We start from the raw sequence: 20,381 nt of genomic DNA, 5'->3' as shown, positions 1-20,381 counted from the left end.
TGTTAGACACAATTAAAAACCAATTCCATCAATCCATAAAGTGTTTGAAAATGTCTGGGAGTTGCCTTTAGAACCTTCACAAATCTCTCTGTATGCCTTCAACATTTCTAATTAAATGTGCTTTTCCTCAAGCATCAGCTTTCAGGATAAATTAAAAAACTATATTTATACAATTCTGTGTTTCTATTTTGACTACTAATGTGGCAAAAGCCTAGTTTTATACTATTTTTCGATTACAAATGTACAGATTTCAGCAACATTTCAGGTTAAATGGATTTTGTGGACTAGTTTGAGAACCTAATCATCACTTAACCCATTATTTCTCTAAAACAGTGGTTCTCAAACTTTTTGGTCTCAGTAGCTCTTTAAATGCTTAAAAATTGAGGAACTCCCTACATTAAAAATTATTTTGCTTATGTGGGTTATATCTATTAATATTAAAAAATTGATATTTTAAAAAATAATTGAAATGAATCCATTGTATGTTAACATATTTTACCCAAAAAATTAATATTTCCCAAAAAAAGATAACTATGTCAAGAACAATGGTATTATTTTACATATTTTGCAAATCACTTTAATGTCTGGATTAATAGAAGGCAGCTGGATTCTCATTTTTGTTTCTGCATTCAGTCTGTTACAATAAGTTGTTTTGGTTACATGAATAAAATCTGGCCTCAGATATGTAATTGGAAAGGTGGGGATTATTTTAAAATTGAAATTTTATCTCAGTAATATTATAAAGATAGTTTTGACTTCAAGAATTACCCCCCCAAAGGATATCAGAACCAGGGTTCCTCGGATCACATCATTGACCTAGGAGAAGACATTTCAAGTTTCAAACAACTGACTTATAAGTGAACTTTTAAAATATGACTCATTTGTAAATTTAGGACTGCCAGTAATAGCTATAGTACTTTCAACAAATCACAATTTCCAACATTCTAGTGATAACAGAATTAGAAGGTAAATAGGAAAACTTTTTAAAAATATATAGCTAGTTGTAGCTCAGTCTACTTGTAGGACCCTTCACAAAGAATATCCTGACAACCATATACCATCTCTACAACCTAGTATAACTGCCAAGTATATCCCACTTCTGTTTATGGGTTAATTCGATTTTAACATGATTATGTCTCTATCAGAAAGGTCTAGGATTTCAAAAAACAGAGACACAGTCATATTTGCCTTAAGCCAAGATTTATTGATAGCCTCTGCTTCACCATCATCCTTAGGTTATAGTTTTGGTATGGCTTTGGGAAATAAAACTGAACACATAACTGCTTCCAGAAAATTGTCTCTATCCAAGCATAGACTGACCCCATTAGACTATGAGCTCCTTGATAGCAGAGATCATTGTTGTTGTTTTTTCCTTTTGTTTTTTATCCCCAACACTTAACACAGTATCTACCACATAGTGAGTATTTAATATTTGGGAGGGACACAAGAAGAGGCGCTTATTGCCTCTTGCCTCTTGAAATGTAATACTTTTGGAAGCAAAGGGAATTAGAATCTTTTGAGATAAGTAGACCACAGGTTCCTTTGATTTTTTCCATCATGAGTAATCTTGCCTCCCACCTCTTTCTGGAAGAAGGGTCCTGGTCTAACCAAGTTTCATTGATGTTGCATTAGCATAGGAGTTTAAAATTAATAATTATGAATTTGGATTCCCAGCTACATACATTGAGAGTCAAAGGGTAGAAGATAGAAAAATTCAACCATAAAGCAGGAAGAACTGGGTTCAACTGCTGCCTCCAATACATAACTCAATTAGTCTAATATAAAATGTGACCCAATATACCATGTTTCCCCGATAATAAGACACTGTCTTATTATTAGCTTTTTTGGACAGGAAAAACACCAGAGAGCTTATTTTCAGGGGAGGGCTTATTTATTCGAAGATCCAAAAGTTTTTCTTTACAGAAAACTGCAAGATTCTTGCCATGTGACTCCTCTACAATTGCTTTCTTATACTCAACAGTATAGCTCTTCCTTTTTGTACTCATGTCTGGGGGTCAAAACAGACAGAATAATAAAATTATGACCATCAGTCCTTCTTTTCACTCCATCATGCCCCCTGAGTTCTTCTTTTTTCCTCCATCATGCCCTTTTTATCCTCCATCATGCCCCCTCACTCCCGCTTACATACCAGGTTTTTATGTTGTCCTGCCTCAGCTCTCCTCCGCGGCACTGCTCTCAATGGCTCCAGCAAGCAAATCACTGGGGAAGAACAGGATGACGCGCTCACTGCTGCAGCTCTGATTGGATGCAGCTCGGAGCGCCGTGTGCGTTTCACCCGGGGGGGGGGGACGGTGCATACAGAGGGTACCGTAATGTAGCGTGTAGCGCAGGGGATCACCTTCACTACAGTAGCAATCTCAATAGGGCTTATTTTCGGGGGAGGGCTTATTTTAGAGGAATCTTACACAGTAAGGGGAGGGCTTATTTTCGGGATAGGTCTTATTATCGGAGAAACATGGTAGTATTCGATCCTAGGAAAGTCACCAAGCTTCTCAGTGTCCAGTACTCTTAAGACTGTAAATTACAAAGTAAGTGCTTATTTTTATAGAGGGCATTTCCTCCTCAGAGAGTTTGCTATGCCTATGAAATCACAGATCTAGTCCAATATATAAGGGAGCAAGGAATTCAAGAATAGAGAATTATGGGTAACTGAACTGGCTAATTAAAGGAACAAGGTTGGGAAGAGGGCAAGTGAAGCCAGAACAAGGGAGATGAACTGCAGAAATACTAAGGAGTAAAGGGATTGTAGGTCTGTATTGTAGATATTATAGAATGAATAATATGTTTAAGAGGACTGAGACAAAGGGAGAAACAGAATGATAGGAAGTTCTGCTCTAATAAAGGAAGTGTAATGTCCTTGGTCATGGAAATAGACCTCTTAGAAAGTACAAACAAATATGCAAGAAGGTACGAACAGCAATGGAAAGGATGACCAGGGATGAATTGTCATATAGATTCAGTAAAATTAGGGGTTTGAACTAGATGACCTCTGAGGACTTTTCCAGCTTTAATTCGATGATCATGAATAGGCAAAGGTATAAAGAATTCCTGAAATTGGATGAAATATGGGATTTGTTGGTTAGTTATTGTCCTTCATTCTTGAAGAGAACCAAACTGATATCATTATGCTGCAGCCAAGTGCAATGGACTATGGCTGATCAGCCTAAAATAAACTCAGAAGCCTCTACCACAGGTTGAGAATAGATAGTCCATATAAACATTTAGAGTGGAGATGTCTCAAACTCTGAGAGTCCCATTCCAGCAAGAGATTTTGCCAACCAGAAATGGCTTGTGACAAGCACTTGGCATTGGTTTTTGGTAGATAGCTTGGGAGAGTCACTTGCCAAGAATATAGCAAATATTGTTTCCCCAGGTGGGGTAAAATGTATGCTTCTAGAGAGCAGGCATCATTTCATTTTTGTCTATGTATGCCAATTCCGAAGAGACTACATGACGTAATGGTAAGGGAATTAGAAGATCTTCCCTGCTCCTTAATAGGCCTAGGGAATTTGAAGATTTTTCCCTGCCCCTTAATGGGCTTCACTTGGAGCCCAACAAGAGAAACTTGCTTAGGGGAGGTTTGTTTTTCAAGAAGGCACATACTTTTTGTTACTCTGTAATTAGGCAACAGGTCACAAAGGTTATGATGTTCTCTGACCCTGGAGAAGGCTATATATTCTCCCTGAGGTGAGGTTTTGCTTTAAGACTCATTTATGAGAAGAGTTGGGTGATTTAGCCAAATGAGACTCTAAGCAGCCATTGAGCCCCCCAGCTTTGAAAACCCAGATGTTGGTACTTTTCTCTCTGGCAACTAACACTGTATGTAATGATCAGAAAGTTAGAAGCCCTGTCTGTTGGTCTGTTGAATTGTGTTATTTTCTCCATCTCTATTTTTCATATGCTTGTAATTTCTGGTTGCTACAGACGTGTGTGTGTTTGATTAAAGTAAGATTGTGTAATGTAATACCAAGCAAAGGCAACTTCCCAGGTTCAAAATACCAGCATAGGTGCTCTCTATTTAATTCAGTAACAAACCCAGAACAGAGAAGATCAAAACATGACATCATTCAAAATACAGTATTTACTAAGTATGATTAAATACTCTCCAAGGACTACCCCACCCCAGGACCTTCCAATCATTCAATCAATTACAAAGTCTCTGTTCTAAATACTTCTTCACCCCTAGGCTATACCTTAATTAAGTCCACCACAAAGCCCCTCTTCTCAAATGGAGATTAGTTTCCAAACATAAGGTCAAAAGTTCCCCACCCCTGGATCACAATTGAATCTACCCCAGAGTTACATCAAGTTTAAACACAGCACTTAATACCCAAATGGAGGTCTTTTCTTCATCTTGACAGGAGGCAAGTTCTCAGCAATCTTAGTTCCTGGGGAGACAAGGCTTAGCAAGGCCATAAGATACATTGCCAGTCCCTTCATGAATTTATCCTCTGTCTGTAGAACAGTCCTAGAACCCCTGAACACATTAGCAAAGCCCTCTCCCAGGATTTCTGTAAACATACAACAAGAAAATCCTTCTTCAGGGCTTCTGAACCAACAGAAAGGTTCCCAGACCCCTGCAACAACAGCATTGTCCTTCACCAGTGGACAGTATTCACTCTGTCTGCAGGACAGTCTCCAGACCCCTGCAACAACAGCACAGTCCCTCACCAGTGGACAGTATTCACTCTCTGTCTGCAGGACAGTCTCAGGGCTTCTTAGCGAACAGCCAGGTTCCAGGACTTCTTCAACAAAAGGACTGTCTTTCACCAGTGGACAAATCTGGCAAAACAACATCAAAACAGACAGACAAAGTACCAGCAAAACAGCCATGTCTCCTCAGTCCTTGGCAGCTCAGGGGGCAGGTCTCAAAAGTCCAGGGCAATTCAAAGCGGCCCCCAGCAATTCTTTTAGTTTCTCTCTCTCCACGAGGTGCTGCTTCCAAAAAGATCTTCCGCCGCTCTCTTGTCTCTCCAAATCTACGTCACCAGCTCCTCCCAGTTCAGGACTTTCTTTTCACATCAACAAGTCCATCCCACAGGTGGGATTAACAAGCTCTGGGTTTTAACACAATCAATTTGAAAATCAAGCCAATACAGGGGAATCTTTAATTGCCATTACTATCACAGTGGCTCAGTGAATAGAATACTGCCCCTGGAGTAAGGAGGACCTGAGTTCAAATCCAGCTCAGACACTTAACATTTTCTAGCTGTGTGACCTTGGGCAAGTCACTTAACCCAAATTGCCCTGCCTTCCCCCCTCCAACAAGGAAAAAAAAAGAAATACTTGATGTATTTGTTCCCCTCCTGAGCAACAGCCTTATACTATCACAGATTGTTAACCCCTTTTGAGTTGCTTTCCTTTAGAAAAGTAGATCAAAGAAGCTGTGCTAGCAGTCATCCTGGGTGTACTGGGGTGCTTGCTGTTAAACATGGCATGATGGATAAAGAGGTGGCCTAAGATTCAGGAAGATGTGGGTTCAAGTCTCCTCTCAGTCACGTACTGTGCAATGCTTGGCATATCACTTAACCTCTTAGTGATGTAGGTAAGTAACTAAGATGTTAAGTGTACTAGAGAGGCCATTGGTGGTACAATAGATAGAGTACTGGACCTGGAGTCAGGAAGATCTGAGTTCAAATCCAGCCTTAGCAAGTCACTAAAACTGTTTACTTCAGTTTCCTCAACTAAGGCAGATAATAATAGCACCTACTTCCCAGGGTTGCTGTGAAGATCAAGTGAGATACATAAAGTGCTTAATACAGTGCCCAGCACATAGTGGCTTTCTCATCTATACTAATGGAATCTCAGTCAACACGCATTTATAAAGAGTTTACCATGTATAAGGTACTTTTCTAAGTTCTGGGGATTAAAAATAATATATAAAAAATTGTCTTTAGACAATTTGTAGAACTTTAGAACTCACATTCTGATACAGGATATATCTTGTAAATAAATATGTCATTCCAAGGTAGGTAGATAGACAGAGATATTGATATGTGTATCTGTATCTTCCTAGATAGAGATATTAAAAACTGGAAGTAATTTCAGAGTAAATGTACTACATGATATAGGGGGGGCAGGCAGAGGGAACCGATAAAGACCTCTAGTAGAAGGTAGGTTTGGGAATGTGTCTCAAAAATAGGCAGGAAAGCCAAGAAGTAAGGTCAACAAAGGAGAGCATTCCAATCATGGGAGACAGCCAACGAAAATTGCAGATTTGGAAAAGCCCAATCCTAATATCTGGCACAAAATAGGCACTTATTCAATGCTAGTTGATTAATTGCTTATTGGGTTGGCCAGATCTCCCAAGGGTGTGCTTCTCAGCACTATACAGAAGATAAAGTATTTGTACTGCTATGCTCAGTAGCCTTAGCGTACTTTCCAATCTCCCCTGATGGCTAGAGATGTCTTTTAAGGGGATTTTCCATTATGGTATTTTTATACCTGTTTCTTGTCATTTAGCAAGAACAGAACTGTTTAAAGGAAAAAGGAACAAGGAGGATAGGGGTTATAACAGGGCAACTGAAACTTTAGAATTCTGGGATTTCCAGGGGTTTACTCTGTCCTCTGTGTGTTATAGTGCTCTGCTGGTAACCTGACCCAAATCTAAAAACCTCTTCTCAATCTTATTCTCCTTGACCCCGAGAAGCAGCAAGGTGGCACAATAAACAGAGTGGTGGGCCTGTAATGAGGAAGACTTGAGTTCAGACCCAGCCTTCAATACTTACTAGCTAGTGGGCAAATCACTTAACCTGTTTACCTCAATTTCCCCAACTACTGGGGATTATAGTACCTATCTCACAGGGTTGTTATAAAAATCAAATGAGACATAGTGCTGTAGGCACAGTGCCTAGCACATAGTAAGTACTTAATCTCTTCCCTAGACCTCTGCTGTATCTAATACTATTGACCACTTTCTCCCAATCTCTCTGGGTTCTTGGGATTTTGTCCTCAGCTTGTCATCTTCTTTCCTATCCAACTCCTCAGTCTCTTTTCTGATTCTTCATCCATGCCATGCATGTTGAATGCCAATTTATCCCCAAGGTACTTGTTTTCTGCATATTGTCTCCCTTTACTTCCTTGGGTTTAAATGATCATGTCTCTTGGATGACTTCTAGATGCATATATCCTGCCCTCATCTTTATCCTGAGCTCCAGTCCTCCATCACCAAGTATCCATCAGACACTTCAAACTGGATGTTCCACAGGCATTTCAAACTTAAAATGCCCAAAGTAGAATTCATTGTCTTTCATTTCCAATGCTCTAAAATCCAGACACAGCTAATATCATTCAGGAACAGTCTTCAAAGATACCGCTAATTCAAATACAATATATCTTATGTGTCATTTATTCTTTGTCTGGACTCTTGTTACTAGAGTGTGGTCACCTAAAATGGGATGGCTTACCCTCCCTGGATGTGTCCATCTGACTGAATCCTTTAGCTTAACTAGCATCTTTCAGAAATGTATGTAGTGTGGTATCAGCAAAGGTCATTGGTTATTAATTCTGTACTTTTTACTGTTCTTTAGCAACTTTCCAACAGATGTCAGTGAGTAATAATAATAATAATGAGCAGCTAGGTGGCGTGCTGGGCCCGAGTTCAAATTTAGCCTCAGACATTCCCTAGCTGTGTGACTCTAGGCAAGACACTGAAACCTGTTTGCCTCAATTTCCTCACCTGTAAAATGAGCTAGAGAAGGAGATGGTCAACCACTGCAGTATCTTTGCCAAGAAAACCCCAAATGAGGTCAGAAAGAGTCAGACAAGACTGAAATGAATGAACGACAACAAGTAATAATAATAGATGATACCTGTATAGTGTTTTTAGTTTGACAAAGTGCTTCACAGGATTTCATCTGATCCTTAAAACCACCTTGGATACAAGCAAATAAACATATTATTATCCTCACCTTACAGATGTGAAAATTGAGGCTTAGAAAGGGAAAGGCCCAGGATTGGTCCCATAGCTAATAAATACTTGAGATAGAATTCAACTCCAGATCTGACCTGAGCCCAAGTCCAGTACTCAATGCTATACCACACTGCCTCTGTAATAAAGCCATTGTTCACAAATGAGTGACCAATCATATATGGCCAATAATAATCCATGCCAACATCTATGAGTTAATGAGGATGGACAGCTTGAATACAGAAAAGCCATCATGACAATAATAGGCTCCAATTATAGCCTTCTAAGTACCCTGAATTCAGTGAAGAAACAGTGAACAAACCATTTGGCACTGAATGGCCAAAGCAACTAATTAGTTGACTAAATTGCTCATTTTTCATTGTTTAAGCTTTATATGGAATTAAGGGAATAGTATAAGCCATCCTAGTTTCAGAAAGTCTAGTTTCCTCTCCTTATTCTTAGCCCGACTTAGCTGGGCTTACAAAATGCCATAAAAGAGAGCAAAAGAGGCTGAACACAGGTAAGCCACTTTTCTGCCATCTTTAACAGCAGTACTGAGAACCAGAGGTGAAATATACTTTGGCACAGATTCCTACTTTCCAATCCAGGGAATGATGGTGGAGAATTGAATGTAAAAATTGAAAGAAAAAAGGGAGGGGAAAATTCAAATAGAAAAGCATGCAAGTCTGTTCCATCCCATTCTGTACTTCTCTGCCTTCCTCTATGAAGGAAGATTAACTGTGAAATTTGAAAGTCACACCAGATACTAATAATGATTTTTAAACAGTTCAAATATCTAGGATAACTAGACCTCATTAAATGACATTGTGCATGTCAGTCACCATATAGCAGAGTTGATCTGGGTTGATTTGCATATTACAGTCTTCTTGGAACACACCATTCCTTCCTTCCCTTCAAAATGAAATCTCCTACTTTCCTTTTTTTTTTTGATTATTCATGGACCAAGAATTGAAAAATACATGTCACTCAACCAAATCAGGTCAAAAAACCAAAGAGAAGTATACTGGGTAGACATATTTGAGGCTGGACATTATTAGAAACTATCAGATTACTTGAGTATCTCTGTAGAGAGTAATTTCATTCCCAAATTGCACTAGTCTGAGTCAGATTTGGGACAAGTCTGTGCAAGTAATAAGGATATCTATTGAATGTCATGAATCTATCCTGCTAAATAAATTAGTTACTCAGCTAATAAAAAGGTTATCTGGACTGTCTTCTCTACCTCCTAGCCCTGCATAGACCACAGAATTATCAAGCAGAAAAGGTTAAAGTGGTCTGCCGGGATTCAGCCCATCCACAAGAGATGTCTAAGTAGAAAAATTGCTCTGATCATGACATTGAAATTTCATATTGTGAGCCAGGATCAATTATATACCAAGCCACTAGGCAACTTACACACTGGGTGTTAGTTTTTATTCAGTTCCCAAATCTTCAGTTAATTAAAGTTTCCATCTTCCTATCTAGAAGACCCAGATCAGACAACCACTACTGACAATGGGTCAGGAAAATGGGGCCTGGACATTCTCTGAGCCTTACTTTCTTTCCTTTAAATTTTTTTTTAAGTAGCAATTAAATTCTCCCTTATCTGTCCCCATAGACAATTCACAGATTTCATGATTATTTAGTCCAGAGAATCCAAGACTTAGAATCTTCAAGGCTATTTGAAGTTAGAGTTATTATACACAGTATCATGACCAAGCAATTCTCTGCCTCCACTGAGAACAGAACAAAAGAAAATAGACTTAAATAGCAGCATGAAAAATTGAGGTTAAATAGGAAAAATTTCCTGACCGAAAAGATAGTTTAATGCTAAAGTGGGCTACTGTGGAAAGTAAGTGAATCTTCTTTGGAGGTCTTCAAAGGAATCATAAAATCATACGTCTTTTTTTTTAAGCAGACAATAACTTAAATGTCCAAATGAGCATCATTCTTTTAAGTGGTACTCTTAGGAGACTACACCTTTTTCTAACAATGTGTCATTGCTTGTAGCATTATAGAATCCTTTTTTTTTTTTTTTTGGAATGGCATTCAGAAAGCATGGCACGTTCTTTAGTACCTCCTTAATGGTGGCAAATCTGAATACTTTGAAATTGGATTTGAGTTTTGGAAATAGCCTACAATCCTCCTGGTAAAACAAATGTGGGAGAACAAGTCATATAAAAACTACAGTTTGTTCATAAAGTATACATAAAGATTATATCACAGGATTGCCATTCTTATGTGATTCATTGATTTATTCTAAAGGCTACACTAAAGTGAAATTCAAAGAATTATGGGAAGCTGGTGGTATATTAAGATCTAGAGCCATATCCAGACACACACACACACACACACACACACACACACACACACACCAAATACCCTAGTAAAACTTCAGAAACGAACCAAGAGAAGCAACAATAAAGAAAAAAAGTAAGAAACATTGATAAGCCCCTCCATCTAGTCCAGACTGCGTAAAAAGACTGACAGGATCCTTCAACAACTCTGAGCCAAGACAAGCCAAGGCAAGGAGAAAGCAACATACTCAAGCAGACACAGAGGTATAGCAGGAGCAAATAAATGCCAGGCAGTTTATGGCAGAAGTATATCAGGAACAGGACCAAATCAATGCCCTGAAAGTACAGGATACAGGCTGTCCCATCACGTGAACAACAGGAGAGATAAACTCTAAAACAACCTAGAACTTAGGCTACCCCTACTTCAAATGTAGAAAGAGATAGGACAAGAGTTCAAGGACTGCAGCTCCCAAGGCAACTCAAAGCCTGAACAGTAGGTGGAAAAGGGTCACAACAGCAGCTAGGAACTCAACAACAGGCCTGTTACTAAGAGGATTTCTGGTCAGGGCCTGTCAGATTCATATCAAGGAACACAAAAAATTCTGGAATCAGGACTATTCAAATAAAGAGAAGCAGCCAAGGCTAAAACCTAACTTGAGATACCAGGAGACCGAGACAAACTCAGGAATTCTTGAACAAGAGGGACCTAATCTTAGCCATTTCATATACGAGCAAATAGAGCCTGCCCCCACCATGAAAGAGAAAGGAAGAGAGCAGAGTTTCTAAGTGCAGTCCAGGAACTGAAGCTGGGGATTTGAGGAAATTTTTTAAAAAGTTAAATGCAAAGGGAAAATACTATGGAATGAAAAGAAGTCCAAAAAGTAGGCCCAGATGTCCAAATAGAACCTAAGAGAAAAGAATGTCCTAGCCTTGAGGACTACAAGTAGACCTGGAAGAAATGAAGAAAGAGATACAAAATGTGATATTCATGGGGTGGCTATGTGGCACAGTGAGAACACTGGCCCTGGAGTCAGGAGGACCTGAATTTCAATCCCGCCTCAGACACAACACAAAAACTAGCCATGTGACCTTGAGCAAGTGACTTAACCCCAATTGCCCTCCAAAAAAAAAAACAAAAAAAAAGTGATATTCACTGAAATTAGAGCCATAAAGGAGAGAATGGCAAGGAAAAATTAAGAGGTTTGAATAGGTGGTGGTAAAACCTCAAGAACTGAACTCCCTAAAAATTACAGCAGTCCAAACAGGAAGCACTGACTTTATAAGACATCAAGAAATATTAAAATTAAGACTAAAAAAGAGAAGAAAATGTAATGCAAACTCTATGTAATCAAAAACAGCTGAACTGGAAAGCAAGTCAAGGAGAAATAATCCTAAAAATCAATGGACTCCCGAAAAGCATGACCCAATAAAAGGTCTGATGTTAAAGAAGGAATTCAAAAAAAAGTTCTAAACAATAAATAGGTGCTTCATTGGAACAATGGTATAGCCTGCAAGAAATTTACTTTGAAGGACAAAACTCTCTGGATGTAGTAATTCTGGAATATCTGGTTTTATCAATGTATTTTTTTTTATTACAGATATTTCTAGATTTTCCCCCTTCTATCAGAGGTTTTTTATAACAAAATAAAATAATTAAGTTAAACTAACAATACAGTGACCTCACCTCAAAGTACATATGGCATCTCACATTTATAGCACCACAGCACAAGTACTTTTCTATTTTAATTGATTTTTTAAATGAATAAAAATCTATTTTAGCTCCCTCCCACCACCTCCCACACCAGAATAGAGGAAAAAAAGGAAAGTTCCTTTTAACAAATGTGCATAACCAAGCAAAACAAATCTCTTCATGGGGGCGAGGTAAGGAGTGCTATGTATATATTTTTGTATGTACATATATATATATGTATGCACATATAAATATATACATACATACTACATGTGTATATAGATATAGCTCTATCTAAAATATGAATAATTGTATATTTTAATATCAGTCCTCTGAAATCATACATGGTCATTGTTCTTCCGGCTTTCAAAGTTGTTTGTCTTTATGGTACTGTTATTATCATATAAATTGTTCTCCTGATTCTGCTCATTTCATTTTTCATTCAGAACTTTATAAAAGTGCTGAAAATTTCCCTTTTATAATATTGATGTTATAGTATAAGTTATTCCCTGGGTTCTACTCATTTCATACTGTATCAGTTCATATGTCTTTCTATGTCTTTTTGAAATCATCTATTTCCTCCTTTCTTAAAGCTTAGCAGTATTCTATTGCATTTATGTATCACTGCTTATTCAGCCACTACTCAAATGATGACTATCCTTTTAGTTTCTAGTTTTTTAACTACTACAAAAACAAAGAGCTGCTATAAATATTGCATAAGTGGGATCTTCTATGCCAAGAGGCACAGTAGGTAGATCGCTGGGCTGGGAGTCAGGAAGACCTGTATTCAAACTTGGCTTCAGACATTTACTAGCTGTGTGAACTTAGACAAGTCACTTAACCCTATTTGCCTCAGTTTCCTCATCTGTAAAATGAGCTGGAGAAGAAAATGGCAAACCACTTCAGTAGCTTTGTCAAGAAAACCCCAAGTGAGGTCACAAAGAGTCAGATATGACTGAAAAATGACTGCACAACAACACAAGGATCTTTATTCTCTTTTTTTTGCATAATTCCAAATTACTTTCCAAAATACTTGTTCCCATTCATAGGTCCACTACCAGTGCATCAATATGCCTGTTTCTTAACAACCCCTCCTTCCAACAATTATGATTTCTTTTATTAATCATATCTGCAAATCTTACAGTGTGAGGTAGAATCTCAGAATTACTTTAATTTGAACTCTCTCTAATTAGTAGTGATTTGGAGACTTTTTTTCATGTCTATAGATAGCCTGGATTTCTTCTCTTGAGAACTAGCTGATTTTATCCTTACACCTTTTATCAAATGGAGAATCTCTCTTAAGCTTTTAAATTTAAATCAGTTTTTTATGTATCTAAAAAAAATTAGACCTTTGGGAAAGACATTGCAAAGATTTTTCTCAATTGTTTCCCTTTTATCTTAAGTTCATTGGATTTATCCATGTAGTTTTTTTAAAATTTACATAATCAAAATGATCAACTTTAGCAGTCTTTTCTCAATCCTCATCCTTCATGACATCTCTGGAGTGTTTGCCACTGTCAATGATGCTCTCTTCCAGGATACACTCTCCTCTTCATCACTAGATGTCATTTCTCATCACATCATCATCATCATCATCTCCTCATTATTTTTCAACAGGGTTCAGCACTATCCTGCTATTAATCTTTTATGTTTACTGCTCTATGAATAATTGTGCAGATAAAGAAATATTCTTAGTTGACTCAAAATGGCCTTCTGAAAATTTCTAAATTAAAACTACAGCAGAAGAAATAACAGGCAATGAGATCACCAAATGACACAATATGGAGGGAGAAGAAGAAGTCCCAGGACAGAACTTTGAGGGACACTAGAATGAAGAATCAGCAAAGGAAGTTGGGTAAATACAGATAGGATTTGCAAACCACTTTCACATTTATTGTCTCATTTGATCCTCAAAACAGCCCTGAGGTAGGTGCTGTAGGAAGCTGAAGTTAAATGAATTAAATGACTTGTTTATGATGGGGGAGTATAATGAACAAGCATTATCCTGGATTTGACTGGATTTGAACTCAGGCCTGGTGCTTTATCTACTGCACCATGGGACACATGCCATAGTCAAAGACCTAGTGTCAGTAATTGAATTTGGACTCATCTTCCTGAGTTCAAGGTCAGTATTCTATTTACTACAGATGCACTAAGCTGTATTTTTTTTTGCTTTTTTTTTGCAGGGCAATTAGGGTTAAATGAATGGCCCAAGGTCACATGGCTAGTTTTTGTGTTAAATGTCTGAGTCCATATTTGAACTCAGGTCCTCCTGACACCAGGGCCAGTGCTCCATTCACTGCACCACCTAGCCGCCCCTATGCTGTATATTTTTTTTTAAGGCATTCTTCTCCTCACTGCCTTTTTGGGCCTCCTTTGCTATTTGAGTCAGTCTGTTTTTTAAGGTATTATTTTCCTCAGTCAGGCTGTTGACTCTCATTTCATAATTTTCTTGCATTGTTCTCATTTCTCTTCCCAATTTTTCCTCCACTTCTCTTATTTGGTTTTCAAAATCTTTCTTAAGGTCCTCTATGGCCTGTAACCAGCTTGTATTTTCCTTTGAAGCTTTTGGTGCAGGAGTTCTGACTTCACTGTTTTCCTCCTGTTCCATGCTTTGCTCCTTTTTGTCCCCAAAATAGGAGTGTAATGTTGGAATCTTCTGTCTGCTTTGTTTCCTTTGCCTGCTCATTTTGCCACTCAATTACTAGACTTTTGGGCTTTTTACCACAGTAGGATTCTGCCACCAGACAGGGGAGCTTTTGTCCCAAATGCTGGGGTTTTCTCAGCTGCCAGAGATATTAGATGGGTGCCCTCTCTGAGGTCTCCACATGTTCTGGCAAGCTGGACACACACCCCAGAACCTCCACCCTAGACTGCAATCCAGATCCAAGCAGGTTAAAGCAAGAGTGATTATCCCTCAGACTGGTGCTTGGTCCCCCCCACTCTGCAGGCCAAGAGCTGAAGCCGCCACATGGCACTGGCTGGCTGTGCCGGTGTCTCAGCAGCTTTTCTCCCTGGGGGTAAAAGCCAGGCACTCCCACTTACTGGTCCAGACTGCACTGACCTCTTTGTGTCTATGTGTTGATAAATCTGGAAATGGCCACAGCTGCTGCTGATCCTGGCCAGGCCCATCCTGGGGCTAAAGCCTCGACATGGGGCTGGGTTTGGCTCCCAGAGCACTGAGCTGGATTCCTGCCGGCCTGCCAGGCTGTCCTCAGTAGGAGGTTAGCTTCTCTGTGTCATTTTGTGGGTTCAGCAGCTCCAAAGTTTGTTTAGAGTCCCCTTTTTACATGGATTGGGGAGGGTGGAAGCTGGAGCTGCGGGAAGTTGTGCTTCTACTCCGCCATCTTGGCTCCACCCCCATGCTGTATTTTTTAACAAATAAAGTGAAAATTACTGATTCTGGCATTCAAAGCCTTTCATATGCCACCAACTTACCATTTTAAATATTTTATATGCTTCTCAACATAATCTATGTTCTAGCCAAACTGGTCAAATTTTCACCCTCTCATTCTTTCCTACTCTTTGATTCCTCTGTCTTTGACCTTGATGTCTTTGACCCATGTCTTTTAGACCATGTCTAAAATAACCCCTCCCCCTGTTGTGCTGAAATGAAACCAGTGAGACCTGGGTATAAATTTAATGTGGATTCATTCAAGCACGCAACTGTCTGGAGTGTAGACTCAAATTGGACAGCCCCGAACAGGGCTAGAGACAGAGTATTTAAAGACAAAAACCACAAAGTAATGATCAGACCTATATGAAAGCATGGTCAGATCTATACAAAAGCAGGAAGTTACAGAAGCAGAGGAGTGTAATTGCTTAGTTATCAGTTTAGGGCCTTATATGGAATATAGTTGTTTCAATTTCCTAGAACATGGTGATTTCCTAGAACATGGGCAGTTTCTCAGAAATATACCTTGGGCAGTTATTCTCAGTACACAAATGGGCTTCTCTGTGGCAGGACTTTACTTCCGTGAAGAAGGGAGCACAAAATGGTGGGGACTGAGACAAGATGGAGGGTGACTCAGGGTTGGGTACAACACCCCCATTTCAACCTTTTGAAATGGAGTCTGTTTTCTAAGTCTGTCTTTGTATTTCCAGCTCACAGCACAGTTCCTTGCCCATGGTAGGTGCTAAATAGATGTGTTAATTAAATGATGTGTTGAATTAAATGTCCTTCTGTGTTCGTGCTAGATGCTCAGTTCTATTACTGTAGACTTCCAAAGAAGAATAAATAATTCAAATCAATTTCACAAACATAGTAACTAGACAATTCCATTGTAAATAGAATCCTATGCCATTAGAAGATGGAGTAAAATTAAGTCTATTAGGGAAAAAAGATATTTGACTAAATGGACAATTCCATCCCAAGTAGCATATTATGACATCACATCGAGTAAAAGAAAGTCTATTAGGAAAAACAAAACGTATTTGATTAAATAACCTGATTTCTCCATTTTGTATCATGAACTATTAATTATGTGCTACTCAACAAAAGTTACTGCCCACTCAGTGAATTTTTACAAAGCACAATGTCCCATTTGGCTTAATTTGCAAATAACTTTGGTGATTCCTTCAGATGTGTCACTCCCAAGTAGGAACCGGACCCAGATACTGTAATTGTATTTCATAGCACCAAAGGTATCATCATGAAATATGGGAGTCTGAAAATTAAACTATGGCCCATTTCTCTGGGTGCAATTCTGCAGGTTCTACAAGAGCGATGAGATTTCTACCAGTAATCAACTAGAAACTCTGGGAAAGTGTTATAAAGCATTCTATACATCTGGCCTTTCTGAACTTCATGGTTGAGCAAGCTATCTTGTTGAATGAAGTGTCATTTATGCATCTAAAAGACCATTAGAGAAGTGGCAATAGAATCATATGGATTTGAGTGACTTTAGTACTCAATGTTGTTCTTCTCATAGCAGTCTGTGCTTACTCAGTGAGGAAGACAAATTGTAGACTTTTTAAAAGAGATGTGAGAAGAAAAATGTCATCAATTGCCACTTGCCTTCACTTTGGTCTTTCTTTTGTCTCCTCATTCATCTAAATTAGATCATAAATCCATTAGACAGAGATAAGAACTACCTCTATTCTCTATTAAGGTTTAGGACAGTGTGACTGCTTTTATACTTAGTAGAATCACTTGACTCTTGGAATCACGGTTGAGGCAATTCCTTGTTGCTATCCATTCACCTTAAGATTCTGTTCTGACATCTGTTTTGATATCGAAATCTACATAGATAAGTTGACTGCTAAAGTTGATTCTCACTGGAGGGAAAGGAAATTTCCTTCCCAGTTCACATCTCAGCTTACAGGGGAAGTAGAATTTATTCATATTCCATAATCCATCAAGGACCACTAAGGACCAAAAACTTCCACAGACTTGGAGTGCTAGAGACACCAATGACTGAAAGTTCTGCTGTATGAACTCATAGCAGATTCCAAATCATTAAAACAACACCTAATCCATCAGTGAATAGGATGGGTTTTTTTTACTGTTTCAGAAATGGGGTTCCTACCCACTGCAAAATGTGCTTAGCTTAACTATTTTTTCTCATAAGATCGTGCCCCATGCTTATCTTTTTGAGTCTAGAAATTAAAATAAACCAATAACTCCAAAATAAGCTTTTAAGTTTCAAATTATTTTTTCCCTCAACATCTAAATGGCAGGAAATAATAATCACTGGCATACATGAAGTGTTTTACTCGCCACAGTGTTTCCCTTGAGATACCTCTGGAGGAAGAGTTTAGAGTGAAATTTAATCTATGTCACGAAAACTCCATGACCCAAACTAGTGTAAGTTCATATGAGGAGACTTCTAGTCCAGTGATAAATATAAGCTGATTTGAAGCTAGTCCAATCGTCATTTGATCTTTGCCTTCTCCAAATATCAACCACCAGAGGAAAAAGAGGTGCTCTATTACTTTTAAAAGGGGGGGAGGGGAAGGGCATCAAATAGCACTTTAAAAATGAAGAATGCTATCAGATAAAATCCTTTAAAAATAAATAAAATAGCATAGACTTCTGAGAAAATGTAAATGCCATGGGGTACTAAAAAAACCAGTTACATAACAAGAAGGGAGAAAGCAGCAGAATGGTTCTGACAAAAATCTTCACAGAATCCTCACCCCATCCCCACATCACAAATAGGCCACCACAATACCCAAGAGGACCTTTTTTTTCCTTTTATGGTTCCATCTCTGTATTGTCCAAACAACAAATCCAGTAAATTCATGCTGATAAATTGTAATTTCAGAAGAAGAACAATATCCTCAGATTACAACCCTGGGATCTATCTCAGCAAATATACAGCCAATGCAGGAAGCTCTCCAAGTCTTACAATAGGGGCAGCACAACAAACAGCTAGAGAATATTCAGCTTCCCTCATCTGTATTAACTACCTCAAAATGATGGTTCTGCTCCCTCTCCATATCCCCGGCACATTCATTTGGTCTGAATCTTCCAGAGAAAGCACTGACATTTTTCTCTTAGTTGTTAAAACAGCATTAGAAAGGTTGGAAATACTATTAGCCCTTCTCCCTACCCTCAGTTCCTTTCACCTTTCTCCCAGTGGGGGAATGGGCTGATGCAAATCTATGGTGAAATGTCTTGGGTGTTATTTTTGATGAGGGGAAGGGGGAAGCAGGGTGGATGCAGAGGAAGAAGATAGAGACATGGAGCATGTCTGCTCTCCATTTAGTGCACTTACAAAGTGTCACTGAGGCTGGGTGCAATCATGAACTTTCAATTTTCAAAAAGGGGCCACAGTGGGGAAGGTGACTGGGGCCAAATGACTATTATTTAGCTTCAGCAGTTTGGCCATATGTCCACCAGCCTTCAGATTCCAGTAATTATCCCCCTCTTCCTCCCCTCTCCACCCCAAGAGCTTTGTTCAACTTGCTGTGAAGAGAACACAACAGAGGCCTGCTGCCAGCAGCTGAGTTAGGGAGTTACTTTCCCCTTTGACCTGACTTACAAGTGCCAATTATAATTGAAACCATTTTGGTAGAACATAGATTTTTATAATTCACTCACAGTGAAATCATCTGAGCCAAAGCATGCATAAGGGGAAAGAGCATTGGACCATAAGCCTCAAGAGGGGAATTCTCTGAGCTCTGTCACTTATAAGCCAAGGAGCCTCAGGCAACTTGCTAACCTACCTCACAATAGAGTCACAAGGCCTCCTTGCAATGCATTTGTAAATGAATTTATAAAAGCTTACAGGCTAAACAGATTTGGCCCACCAAAAATCAGCCTGCAAGCTTTGTAGGAGCCAGCTCTATGAATCTCCATCCAAGCCAAGATATTATAGCAAATATTGCAGCAAATACACAGAAGTCACTCATAAATACACATTCCTAGGACAACCCACAAAAAAATTATAACAGAAGAGGCAAATGAGCACTTGATTTATTTTAGGCTCGTTGCTTGTTTAATTTCTGTTTGGCCCTTTCTGATTTTGTTTAGCCACTAATTTATATGAAATGATACTTATTTCCATGGCTACTTTTAGGATAAGTTGAATAAGTTATGTGAGATTGCTTTAGGCTCCTCAGGAAAAGGGCACTATATAAATTTAAGGTACTATTATTTGAGAAAGACAGAGATGTGATCTGCTAGTCTTAATAAAGAACTAAGCACAAGCCCCCATCAAAGTTCTAGTTCAGAACCAAATTGACCCCTCTGGGAGCTTGGAAAAGTCTCAATCTCATTCCTTCCAAATATAGGAGTGGTAATAAAGAAGAGTGTTCTGAGGATTAACTAAAGTTCACATGCTGCCTTGAAGAGAAAAGCCTTGATTTAAGTGATGAAAATTTATATCAGAAGGACAGGGAAGGCTAGCGAAAAGCTCTAAAAGTTACAAAGAGAAATAGAAAATTAAAGAAGACTTAGATGAAGATTTTGAATGAAAGCTATCCTTCCTATGTGGGAAAGGATATATCTTATACACCTGGATCACTAGTCATTTTTCCTGTCAAGTAAAAAAAAAAAAACATTTAAGTATCTATTCTGTTTCCAGGCACTGAGCCAATAGGAAATTTTTGCATCAAAGAGCATACGCTTAGATTCTAACTTTTCCTCAGTTTAGTTCTTCTTCTTTTTGACTCAGTATTTTACTGATTCTATCTAGGGAATTCTTTCCTTAGCCCTTTTCCGCCTTTTATAATTCCCAGCTCCCTTCAAGGCTTAGTTCAGTTATCACTTCTTACATACGACCTTTCCTAATGTCTCCAACCCATTTGTTAATACTTCACACCTTGTCCCAGAAATTACATTGTATATATTTTGTATTTGCTTATCGGTTTTTACTACATACTGTTTCCCTTAAATGGACTGCAAGTTCCTTGGGGGAAAGGACTGTTTCATTTTTTTTTTCTTTGTATTGCTAGCAACAAGCATAGCAACTGACTCAGAAAAAGACATATAATAAATGCTTATAGAACTAGATTCAGT

Source organism: Petaurus breviceps, unplaced genomic scaffold (genome assembly GCF_028583685.1).
Source record: "Petaurus breviceps papuanus isolate PSGF00001 unplaced genomic scaffold, PetGlider_PUasm1.0 90769, whole genome shotgun sequence".
Taxonomy (NCBI): domain Eukaryota; kingdom Metazoa; phylum Chordata; class Mammalia; order Diprotodontia; family Petauridae; genus Petaurus; species Petaurus breviceps.
The sequence above is the reverse complement of the archived record's forward strand: the minus strand, read 5'-3'. Positions refer to the sequence as shown.